Source organism: Mastigoproctus giganteus, chromosome 9, assembly GCF_048544385.1.
Source record: "Mastigoproctus giganteus isolate SK-2022 chromosome 9, ASM4854438v1, whole genome shotgun sequence".
Taxonomy (NCBI): Eukaryota; Metazoa; Arthropoda; class Arachnida; order Uropygi; family Thelyphonidae; genus Mastigoproctus; species Mastigoproctus giganteus.
In genome coordinates this window covers 169,922,081-169,934,823 of record NC_143583.1, presented here as the reverse complement: position 1 = coordinate 169,934,823, position 12,743 = coordinate 169,922,081, and the positions used below count along the sequence as shown (strand labels likewise).

The following is a 12,743-nucleotide window of genomic DNA, read 5'->3' as shown; positions in this document are numbered from 1 at the left end:
GTTTCTTGACCTTGAGAGCTCCATGCAACAGTTTATTTTTGAGGTTATTTTGTCACGCTCGTGCCGAAAAGTGACTAAAACGCATTCACGCAAGCGCTTGTTTGAGATCCAAACTTATTTTGTTATATTTGTGGAAGTTATGTAGTCCTCAAGCAAAGATGATATTACAGAATTTGTAAAAAAAAGTGTATTGTGTTGCTTATTTTGGAGTGAAACTCTGTGACCAAGATAAACAATGGCTCCACATAAAGTTTGCCAAACCCGTGTCGAAGCATTGAAATTGTGGAAAAATGGTTAAAAAAAAAAAAAAAAAAAAAAAAAGGCAATGCCATTTGCAATCCCCATGATTTGGCAGGAGCCTACAAACCACTGTGGCATGTAGGCTGTTACTTTTTGCTTATTTAATGTAGCAAAATGTAGCATTAAATAAGCAAAAGTAACATGACTGTTACTTTTGCTTATTTAATGTAGAGGGATACAATGCAAAGAGTAAGAAGGACACTGTATATCCATATATTCTATCTGCCATTAGACCAGTCCCACATAGAGATATCCTGCCAAATCCATTCCTTCCACTTATTTTGGAAAATTGGAAAATGTAGGAACAAAGTGCTGAAAGTGTAGCTCCTGATGATGAAACTGAAGCCTAAAAGCGTGGAGACATTTAGTCAAGCCGCTCAACTGTGTTTCACAGCATGAACTCGTTGACCTAGTAAGGGATTTAAATTTACCAAAGAAATCTGCAGAACTTCTTGGTTCTTGTTTATACTCTGGCACAATCACCAGGTCAGTAGAGTCTAGACTTTAAGTCCAAAAATCTTTTGAGGATGATTCTATAGTTTTTTTGCAGTAATATAAATGGCTTAATGAACTGTTGAGATTATTAGTCACAATTTTACATAGTGGAGACTTTTTATTGACTCATCAGTGGGGAGTCTCATAAGTGTGTTACTCCACAGTGGAAATAAATATAGATCAATTCCAGTATCTCACTCTGTGCATCTGAAAGAAGCATATGAGAACTTGAAGAAGTTATTGACAAATATTAAGTATGAAGACCATGGTTGATTAGTCTGTGCTAACTTTAAAGTGATAGGCATGTTACTTGGACAGCAATTCTGGCTACACAAAAATGCCCTGCTTTTTGTTGTGAGTGGGACAGTTAAGCAAGCAAGGAGTAAGCACTGGGATGTCAAGGTTTGGCCAAACAGGTGGGGAGCAGTTTGTTACATGGATAGAAATAAAGCAAGTCCCAGTGGTTGCCTTAATCAAAGGACATAGTTCTTTGATTGAGGTAACCGCTAGTAGACCCTACAACTGCTCTTCCAGCTTCACACATCAAATTGGGTTTGATGAACCAGTTTGTGAAAGCTTTACCTCAAGAAGGTTCCTGCTTCATCTGCCTTTGTGCTATATTCCCATTGATCACCCAAGAGAGGCTAAAACAAAGTATCTTTGTTAGATGACCTCAAATTTGCAAACTGATAAGGAACTGAGATTTTGAGGGACCTATTAATATAAGTGAAAAACTGGCATAGATTAGCTTCAGTTCTGTTTTGAAAGTTCCTTAGGGAATAACAAGGATCAAGATTACAAGAATATACAGGCTGGCCTGAATCAACGCGATTAATTCGTTCCCCGAGTGCATCGTGCAAAACGGATACTCGTTAATCGAATATAATAATCAATAGGAAAAATTATAATTGGTCCTTGACCTTCAGGAATGTCCATAAAAAATTTTAAGAATATCTTTTTAAATAACTTTTTAACTGTACACCATGTAAAAGATAATGAAAATAATTATGGTATTAAATGTTTATTGCATAAAACAGCAGTTCCCAAACTGTGCGCCGCGGAATATTTTAAATTTATGAGGGAAACACAGCGATAATTGACATCTGTCGAACACCGCGCAAACTGCTAGCTCAAATTAGTTCACAATTTCAACATTTCTTATTAAGTTGTTTGGACCTAACTACTTAATAAACGGAACTGTTAGGTATTTCTTTTGGTCCAGGTGCGCCATCAAAAAATTACTGAGACACTAAGGGCGCCATGAACCGAGTCGTTTGAACAGAGTTGACTTTCTCTTTACATCAATCAATTTCCAATAGCCGACAACAATTTTCTCTGGGCCCTAGCGAAATAAATATCGCAGGGAACCTCAAACCTTTTGTTTGAGGTATCTCTGCGATACGAAACATTTCATCTAGTTCTTTTACCGTTATTCCTTTGCGGTAACATTTTCATCTGGCTTATTTAAAAATTAGAATTTTTAAATGTCAGTCTACATTGACTTTATTAGCGGGAAACAAATAAGTAACACGTCTTCTTACGATGGGTGATCGAACAGGCTGAGGCCGGCAGCAGGCAAATGTTTGTTTATTGCCCGTCCGAAGCGCGATTCAAATCTTTTTCAACTATCGCATAAAAAAGATCACGTAAACTGGAAATTTGCATCATGTAAAGTGAAAAATAGTATATTTTTTTCAAATAGCGGTAACTGAAAAACGTGTTAATCGAACACACATTATGCGAGGCCTAGCTGTAGTTGAAAATATGTTGGCAAACTTCAAGAAGCTGGGCTGCAACAGGGGTATCAAGGTAAATTTTTTACACTCCCACTTGAATACTTCCCAAAAAATCTAGGAAGGGTTAGTGAAGAACAGGGTGAGAGGCTTCACCAGGGCATTAAAGAAATGGAGTGAGGTACCAGGGGAGGTGGAATGTCATCGTGATGGCTGACTATTGTTGGATGCTGAAGAGAAACTGTAAAATAGAAGGATCTGCAAGAAAATCAAAGAAACGAAAATTTCACCCATCGTAGATCAGTTTTTAAAATGAGGGGTGAGTGTTTAGTGAACTTTTTTTTTTAACAGTTTTACAACACTGCCTTTTTTAATAGGCAATTATTATATTATAATATTTATTATAATAAAATTAGCATTTTATTATAATAAATCCACAAAAGTTGCTTATTAACAGGAAAGACTGCTTCTACAGGATGAGATACACTTAAATAGAAAGGATGCAAGAATATTTGCTGATGCTATCAAGGCAGAGTTAGGTGGGTCGGAAAACTGCTAGTTGGGGGGGGGGGGAATTCATGGACTAATAGATTAACAGTAACTGCTGGCAGAGGTAAAAGTAATTCTTGCACTACTTCTATCGAAATGCAATTGACCAGCAGCATGGAAAGCAAGGCAATGGGAATTTCCAGGACCACTGGGAGTCATAGTGGAACAAGTAAATACATGGGCATGCTAAGAGTACAAACAGTTGCATGTATACTTGCATGTACACTAATGCTAGAATTATAGTTAATAAATTCGATGATCTTGAAGTGTTAGTCAAGACATCAAAGGCAGATATTGTTGGGATATCAGAGACATGGTGTCACACAGACATAAGCAGTGCAGAACTGGAATTTGGGGATTGCAATGTGTACAGAAAGCATAGGCAGGACAGGAAGGGAGGAGGGGTTATGCTGTTATTTAAGAAACACATAAAATCCAAGGAAGTGCATCCAATTGATGTTGGTGGATGATGCAATGTTGAGTCTGTTTGGTGTGATGTAAGCACTGGAAAGGAAAAATGAGAGTAGGTGTGTGTTATAGACCTAATGAATCTGATGAGTATAATGAGCAATTGTGCAGAGAAATACAGTGGGCCAGTAAATTAGAGTGTCTTATAATGGGGGATTTTAATTTCCCAGATATTGACTGGAATTTGTGGGTTGGTCACTCACGCACTAGCAAGGCTTTTGTGGATTTATTGGATGATTGTTTTCTAAAGCAGCATGTTCGAGAGGCAACTAGAGGGAGTAATACTCTTGATCTGATTATAAGTTTGATTGAATACACTGAATAAGTTTACTGATTGAATACACCATGAATTGTCAAACTAATAGAGCAAGCTTATCTGCGAAAAGATCTAAACCCCCCAAGCACTTCTTAATTCATTTCACAAATATATGTGGTCTCAATTCTAATCTCAACGATGTCCATTTCCACTTGCAGTCTGCCAAACCCCATGTACTTTTTCTGACAGAATCTCAGTTATCGGTTGATTCAGCTACTGCTCATCTCAGATGCCCAAATTATTCACTGTGTGATTCCTTTCGCCTCAAAGGTGGTACTTGTGCATATGTCCGTTCTGATATTCCCTGTCAGAGACTTGGCAATTTGGAATCTCCTCTCTTTGATCTTCTCTGGCTTAAAATATCTCTACCTCATTGTTTCAAATTCATCTGTAGTATCTACCGTTCTCCCAGTTCCACTAATCACTTGGAGCTCTTTGACTTCCTCTCTTTTCAGCTTGATTTTCTCCAGTCTAGCTTTCCTAACAGTGAGGTAATTTTCCTTGGTGATTTTAATGTTCACAACTCCAGTTGGCTTTCGTTTTCTAGTCGCACCAACCCAGCTGGTCGAGATGCTGAGGCTTTTGCAATTACTAATGACCTTGCACAGATTGTTCATTTACCTACAAGATCTTTTTCTCACAAACAACCCTTCTAAGTTGAAGTGAGAGGTCCTTTAGGCACTTCAGATCACAACTTGGTGATTGTCTCTTCTCTAATGGAACCTTTATCTCATGGCTATTCCCAACCTTGTGTTGTTTGGCATTACAAGAATGCAAAATGGGATGACCTGTGAGACTTCTTTTCTTCTTTTCCTTGGTTGGATTACTGTTTCAAAACTTCTGATGTCAACGTTTGCTCAGATCGTGCCAGTGAAATTATTCTTTTCAGGAATGGAATCCTTTATCCCACACTCCACTTTAAAATCTCGTCCTTTATCTAAACCTTGGTTTTCCAATAAATGTGCTAAGGCTCTTCAAGAGAAGAATGTTGCATATCGTAATTGGCTTGTTCCTAATTCTCCAGTTTCATTTTCTGCCTACACCAAAGCTAGCAACAATTGTAAAGCAGTTATTAATCAGTACAAACCAGAGTTTGAACAGGCTAAGAGTAGAAAACTTGCTTCTTGCCCTAATGGTAGCCGAGCATTCTGGTCTCTTGCCAAAGCTATTGGCCGCAACTTTTGCCCATCTCTGCTCCCACCTCTGTCCAAACCAGATGGTTGTGTTGTCACTTCAGCTAAGGATAAAGCTGACCTGCTAGAATCCCATTTTTCTTCCAACTAATGTATTAATGATCTTGGTAAAACACCTCCCACCATTCCCAACATGCTCCATTCAATGCCTCCTGTGGTCTTCCGTCAAAAGGATGTCAGAAGGATTTTGAAGAATCTTGATGCTAAGAAAGCTCCAGGTCCCAATGGTATTTCTCTACTTGTTCTTGAAACTTGTGCTCCTGAACTTACTGCTATTCTTTGCCGCCATTACAGTGTCTGGAGACTAGGCACCAGCGAGGTGATCTGATAGAGGTGTATAAAGCCTTGAATGGTTTAAGCATGCTCAATGCTGATGGGATTCTTCCTCTAGCTCAGAAAAATCACCTGAGAGGGCATAAATTCAAATTGAGGAAAGACAGATGTAGGATAGATGTGCGGAAATTTGCCTTTAGCCAGCGGGTGGTTGGTTGGTGGAACAAACTTCCATCCCTTGTAGTGGAGGTTGATAGCCTAAATAAGTTTAAGGCTCAGCTGGACAGGTATTTTGAACGAACAGAGGGGTGAAGTGGAAGTGGGTTTTTTTTTTTTTTTTTTTTTTTTTTGGCTGATGCTGCATAAGCTTGCTTTCTTGCATCAAATGCCTCTACTAATGCTAATGCTAATACCTCTTTTCACTTTCTTATTCCAAAGGTGTTTTTCCTTCTGCTTGGAAATTTGCTCATATCCAGCCAGTTCCTAAAAAGGGTGACAAATCCCTCCCATCCAATTATCGTCCCATTGCAATTACTTCTACTCTTTCTAAAGTAATGGAGAAATCAATTAACCGCCAACTCTTAAACTACCTAGAAACCTTCCGTCTGATCAATGATCGCCAGTATGGATTCCGTCAGTGTCGATCCACTGGTGATATTCTGGCTTATGTTACCCATTTATGGACTAATTCAATGGAAAGGTTCGGGGAAACACAAGTAGTTGCTCTTGACATCTCAAAGGCTTTTGATCGTGTTTGGCATAAAGGTCTTCTAAACAAGCTTCCATCTTATGGTTTGCCAACTGTTTTTAGTAATTGCTTATTCAGTTTTCTCTCTGATCGCTTACTGAGGGTGATGGTAGATGGCTCTCTGTCTTCTGACTTCTCCACTAATGCCGGTGTCCTCCAAGGTTCAGTTCTTTCCCCCATTCTTTTCCTCTTGAATATTAATGACCTTCTTCCATTGACTGGAAATCGTATCCATAGTTTTGCCGATGATAGCACATTGCGTTCCACTTTCCATTTTGAGAAAACTTGTCCTGCTCAATCAGCATCAATTTTTCAAAAATCTGCTACCAATTTCTTAAATGCCTATCTTCAGGTAATTCTCCAGTGGGGGCAAAGACAACTTAGTTGATTTCAACACTTCTAAAATTCAATCTTGTCTTATATCTCACAAAAAGGATTCTTCTGCTCCTATGCTTATCTTTAGTGACACTCCGATTTCTAGGCAAAATGATATATCTCTTTTGGGGATTACCCTGACTTGTAATCTCTCTTGGCACAAGCACATTACAAATATGGCTTCCTCTGCATATAAAAAACTTGGTTTTCTCTTTCGCTCTCGGCGTTACGTTCCTTTTCTTCCAAACAGCTGCTCACTCTGTAGAAATCGCAAATATGTGCTGCCATGGAATATTGTTCCCACATCTGGGGTGGTGCCCACCAAAACCTCTCTCAGGCTTCTTGATTCCATTCAGAAGAGGGCAGTTAGGTTAATTAATGATTCATCTCTAACAGAGTCTCTCCAGTCGCTCTCTCATAGACGAACTGTTTCTGCTGCATGCCTCTTCTACAGATACTTCCATGGGCACTGTTCTTCTGAATTGTCTTCTATAATTCCTGCTTTCTCTTTCAAAACAGTCCGAACACGTGCCGCCACCAGCTAACATCCATTTACTATCCAACATCATAATTAACAGAACCAACTTTTCATCATCCTCGTTTATTCATTCAACTGCCGTTTTCTGGAACAACCTTTCTTCATACGTATTTCCTGAAAATTACAGTCTACAGAAGTTGAAGTCCAATGTCAACAAATATCTTCTTTCGTCTTCTGAACCTCCAACCCAAGCATGGTACTAAGTACTGTAGGTTCTAATACGTCTCGTGTTTGGGGTTTACATGAAAGAAAAAAAAAAGAAAAAAAAAAAAAAAAGTAGTGATTTTTCATGCATCAAGAATCTGCAGATAAAGGAACCACTAGGTGGCAGTGATCACAGTGTGCTGAAGTGGGATTTACTCAGAGGTAACTACCATCAAGGGTAAAGAGATGGGTTTTTGCTTTCGTAATGGTGAGTACAGTGATCTCAGACAGTTTTTAAATTCTGTACAATGGGACCAACTGGTGATGTTACCAAAGTGGAAGCATTCAAGGAATTAACCGTGGAAGCTACTAGGCTTTTCATACCAACAAAGAAATATTGTTCAAGATTTAGTCCTAAATGGATGTCAGATGAACTAATTAGACATGTGACACAGAAGCCTATGACAGATATAAGCTGGTCTATAACAAAGTTACAAAGGAGGTTAGGCAGGCGAAGGCAGATTATGAGAAATCTTTGGCAAAGGATGGAAAGAAAAACAGCAAAGAGTTCTTTACTTATGTAAACTCTAGAAGGAAGGGGATGAATCAGATTGGTCCACTTGATATCGATGGTTCAACTGTTGATGATCCTGCTCAGGTAGCTAACAAACTGAATGAATATTTTGCATCGACATTCACACAGGAGGAGTTATTCAGGGAGGGGAATGCCAGAGGTGTATTCAACTCTGGTAGTAAGCTAGATAATCTTGTAATAACTGAGAGTAAAGTGGAGGAGAAGTTGTTAATGATAAACACAAGAAAGGCACCTGGGGTGAATGGAATCTATCCAGTTATATTAAAGTAGGCGGCAAACGAAGTAAGCAAACCCTTAGCCATAATTATTAGAGCTTCCTTGAGTACTGTATACAGGTCTGGAGGCCTCGTTTTAAGAAGGATGTAGAGCTGTTGCTATTGGAACGAGTACAGAGAAAGGCAACAAGATTAGTGAATGGAACAAAGGGTTGCTCTTACAAAGAAAGGCTTAAATTTTGCAAATTACAGTGTCTGGAGACTAGGCACCTGCGAGGTGATCTTATTGAGATGTATAAAGCCTTGAATGGTTTGAACATGCTCAATGCGGATGGAATTCTTGCTCTTTCTCAGAATAATCATTTGAGAGGGCATAAATTCAAATTGAAGAAAGGTGGTTGTAGGATAGATGTGCGGAAGTTTGCCTTTAGCTAGCAGGTGGTTGATTGGTGGAACGAACTTCCTTCTGTCGTAGAAGTTGATAGCTTAAATAGATTCAAGGCAGAACTTGACAAACATTCGGAATGAGTGGATGGGTGAAATTATGGTTTTTTTTTTTTTTTTCCTTTTCAAATCTTGTAAGCATATAAGCTTGCTTTCTTGCATAATGTGCCTTTGCTAATGATAATTTCAATACACAACTGATAAAATTGATAAAAATTTGTGAAAAATCTAAATTTCTTTCATGATTATTGAAGAAAGATGATGTTATATAAACAAACAGAAGTTATTTTTGAAATCAGCATTAGAAAGTGAATCAGATACATACTTTTCTGAGAAAACATCAGTGATTTTTTTTCAAAGTGCAGAGTAGATACTTCAGAAATTAAGATTGTACTTGAAAAGGTGGCAGTCTGCTACCTGAGTACCAAAATAGCCTAACAATTGTAATGAAATCATAAAAAACAAACTGAAATGCACCTTCTCATAGAAGGTGCACTTTTAGTTTTTTATTATTGTTATATTATTTCTTCCTGATTGGGAGTTCCACCTCATGACGGGTACTGCTACCAAGTACACAGGGTGGTTTTTGTTATGTCTAGTATTACTGTTGGTCAAGGAACTCTCTGACTATCCTACAGGTGTTCAGGATTGCGAATTTCTGGAGTTTCTTGTAAGCGTTCTTTGCGAGACCTATTGCTGCTAGTCTATTTTGTAGAGTCTTTTGCACCATACCGGTGGTTGACACTAGGGCTTGCAAACCGGTTTTATAAACTGGTTAAACCCGGTTTTCATATTTAGTTGTTAAAACCGAAACCTAGCTTCTAAAACCGGATTCGAATATTTTTTTAGTTAGCCCTCGAATATAGATTTTTGTTACGCACATTTTCTTTTGTTTGTTCGTTTGTCTGGATCACTCAACTGCTTTATGTTTTAAACATGTTTTTTATTTTATTTTATTTTATTTTATGTTTAGGTACGAATCTCATGGGCAAGTGGCCCAAATCTAGGAGCGGTACCTTTTATCTTCTCACCTGTATCATGGCACGATGGAGGTGTACTCATTTACGACTGAGTGAGTCGGAGCGATAGCGTAAAAGAAAATGCTCAACATTTCTCCGTTCCATCTATCTTGTTCGCCAGGCAAGTTATGGAACACGCCTTATTGATGGTTACCCACTAGAAACAGATTCGCTGAATATTGCATCAAAATCAAATTTCAATCGTAGAAAGTTTTTTGCTTCTTTATTCCTATTAAATTTGCGATCAAATGTTCACCAAAATGCAGCTTCACCAAATTTAGCTTTTATGTAATTTTCAAAATACAATAGATTTAATTGGGGAAAAAAAATTGCAAGTAAATAAATAAAAAATTTCTTTCGTGAAAATTTTGAAACTTGCTTCGTTTAGACTCTTCATTCAGTGCTTGCAGGAGTGACTCATAGTATTGTGCCTTTGTTATCTTCAATATTTTTATTTAAAATTGTCGGTGATATAAATTCCTACTAATTAATATTTATTACTCTTAATATGTCTAAGATGAAATCAAATGTATGGAATTATTTTGCTTGAAAAAGCAAAGATGAAGCACAATGTTCGAAATGTCAGAAGATAATGAAGTCGTCTGGAGGATCTACATCATCTTTGATGTTGCATTTAAAGAAAATGCATCAGATTGACATTAAACAAGATAAAAATGAACCTCCCGTAAAAATGGTAAGATCATTAAAAAACTTTATCGTTAAAAAATCTATGGAAGAAGAGATTTCAAAATTAGCTGCTTTAGATGGATTTTCTTTTAATTCAGTTGCCAAGAGTGAGTTTATACAATTAAGCCTTCACCTTCAGAGAAATAAATATGATAAATTACCACCAGTCTCAGTGAATGGAATTAAAAATATGGTTCTGAATTATTATAAAACTAAGCAAGAAGAACTCATTCAGCATTTCAAAAATTCATTGGTTTTGGGTGCACGGTATTCATTGACTCTATACGAATATACGTCTATACAAAATAAAAGGTATATGAATATAAATGTGCATTCAAAAGACAATCATTGGTCGTTAGGTCTTATTGAGATTAATTGTTCACTTGATAGCAGAAGAACTGAGCAAATTGGGAATGGACACTTGAAGGAATTTGGTTTGAACTTGGATGAGGATATTGTTGCCTGCACCACCGATGGAGCAGCAATGATGATTAAGTTTGGCAAGTAAATTACGCCTAATCATCAACAATGTATAGCCCATTGTATACATCTGTCAGTTATAGATGTACTTTATGAAAAAGCAATCAGTTATGGTGCCACAGTCTCTGAGTCTCCCAAAGACAATGAAGAAAATGAAAATAATGTAGTGGTGATGATGAAGAAGTTGAAGAAAGACAGCAAGGCATGCTTTATCAAACCGACTTTACCGATGAACTCATTTATTTCTTCAATCCAATGGCCAATATTGCACAAACTATTAACAAAGTCAGAAAAATTTGCAAGCTTTTTCGAAAATCGCCTACCAAAAATGACATATTACAAAATTTTGTTAAAGCAAAATGGGAAAATTCTTTTAATGGGAAAGAATATAAACTTATATTAGATTGCAAGACTAGATGGGATAGCACATTCTATATGATTGAGAGATTTTTGAAATTGAAAAATTGCATTCCAAATGCTCTATGTGCAGTATTGTCAACTGAAGCTGTGTCTGACTATGACTGGAAAACACTTGAATTGCTATGTGAAACTTTGCGACCAGTCGAAATGATTCTGAAGGCTATAACCTCAGAAGATACAGACTTACTTAAAGCAGAGTCTTCATTAGAATTTCTGCTTGCTACGCTTGATACAGCAGAAAACCCATTTGCTTTAAAGTTTCACCAAAGCCTTTTGTAGCGTTACAATGCAAGACGAAATTACCAAACTGTGGCTTTGCTGAGCTATCTACACAACCCCAAAAAGTTTAGGAAAGTAGATTCAGGTTCAAGAACTTTTGATTTTCCAAGTAAGCAAGTTTTAAAAAAGCACACTGAAGAGATTTATCAGAGATTATTTGCAAAACATTCCGAAGGAGTCCTAGCATTGAATGAAGAAACTGAAAATAAACGAACTGTTCTTTTAGAATAAAACAAAGACTCGTCTAGTTCCGATGTTGGAGATACACTCATGCGAGAGTATGATAGTGTATTAAAGAGATTAACTGAAGAGCCTTCAAAATATCTGAGTGAATTGGAAATCAGCAAAAAATTTAAAATTTTGGAGGCAACTAGCAGTAGAAGTGAAAAGCTGGAGAAAGTTTATAGAGCACTGCTGACCATTAAACCAACAAGTGTCCAATCTGAGAGAGTGTTTTCGATCACTGGTCTCTTTAACACAAAAATAAGGTCAAGTCTACCAGGAAAAATGCTTAATATACTGTTTTTTTAAGGTTCATTTTCAGAAAAAAGCTGAGCAATAAATAGTAAAGTATTTATTTTTAAATACTTTACTGTTTGTAAAGTATTTTACAAATACTTTAAGCTGGTTTTTTTCACATTATTTTTATTTATTTATTACATTGTATTATTATTATTATAGGGCTTACTATTTTTTTGTTTACTATACGAGAAGATAGTTTTTATTCAAAGGATTTGAATACAATTTGTAATTTTGTATAATCTCAAGCTAGTTACTTTTTTGGAGCATTTTAATTATTTAATTTTTTTTTACTATAAGAGGTGATAAATTTTGTTTAAAAGATTTGATTACGATTTATACAATCTACCCAAGATAAAATAAATACCTGTGTTATAAGCTTTTAATTATTTTCCCTAAGTCTGAGAAAATCGATTTTAAAACCGATTTTAGGAGTAAACTTCGGTTAAACTCGGTTTTGAAATTTCTCGGTTTTATGCAAGCCCTAGTTGACACGATGATCTGAATGGGCGTTACCTGTTGCATATGCCACATCTCCTTGATCTTCTGTCTTAGGTTCGTGTACTTCCTGATTTTCCCCCCATGGGTTTTCTGCAGGTTGCCAATGTTGGGTACTGCTATGTCAGTCTAACAGGTAGCCTTTTCCTTCTTGTCCACAAGGGAAATACTTATGTTTGGAAATACTTATGTCTGGTGTGTTGTGCACGATTGTTCTATCCTTTATTAAGGCACGGTCCCAGTACAGCTTGTGGGTTAGGGTCTCTAGTACTGCATGGGGTTTGCACTTGTAGTATGGTACACTTTCTTCGATCAACTGGTATTTCCTTTCTAGCTTCTGCCGTATTATCCTGGCTACCTGGTCGTGTCTATGAGTGTACTCAGTCTGGGTGATCACCTTGCATCCCGCAGTGATGTGTTGGATCATTTCTGAGGCTGGGTGGCATCGTTGACAT

General features: G+C 37.1%; 1 protein-coding gene across 3 annotated transcripts in view; it reads left to right on the top strand.

The window, feature by feature from the left end:
* S1P (membrane-bound transcription factor site-1 protease) overlaps positions 1–12,743 on the top strand; it is a 680,544-nt gene that overhangs the window by 358,940 nt on the left and 308,861 nt on the right. The window lies entirely within an intron of this gene.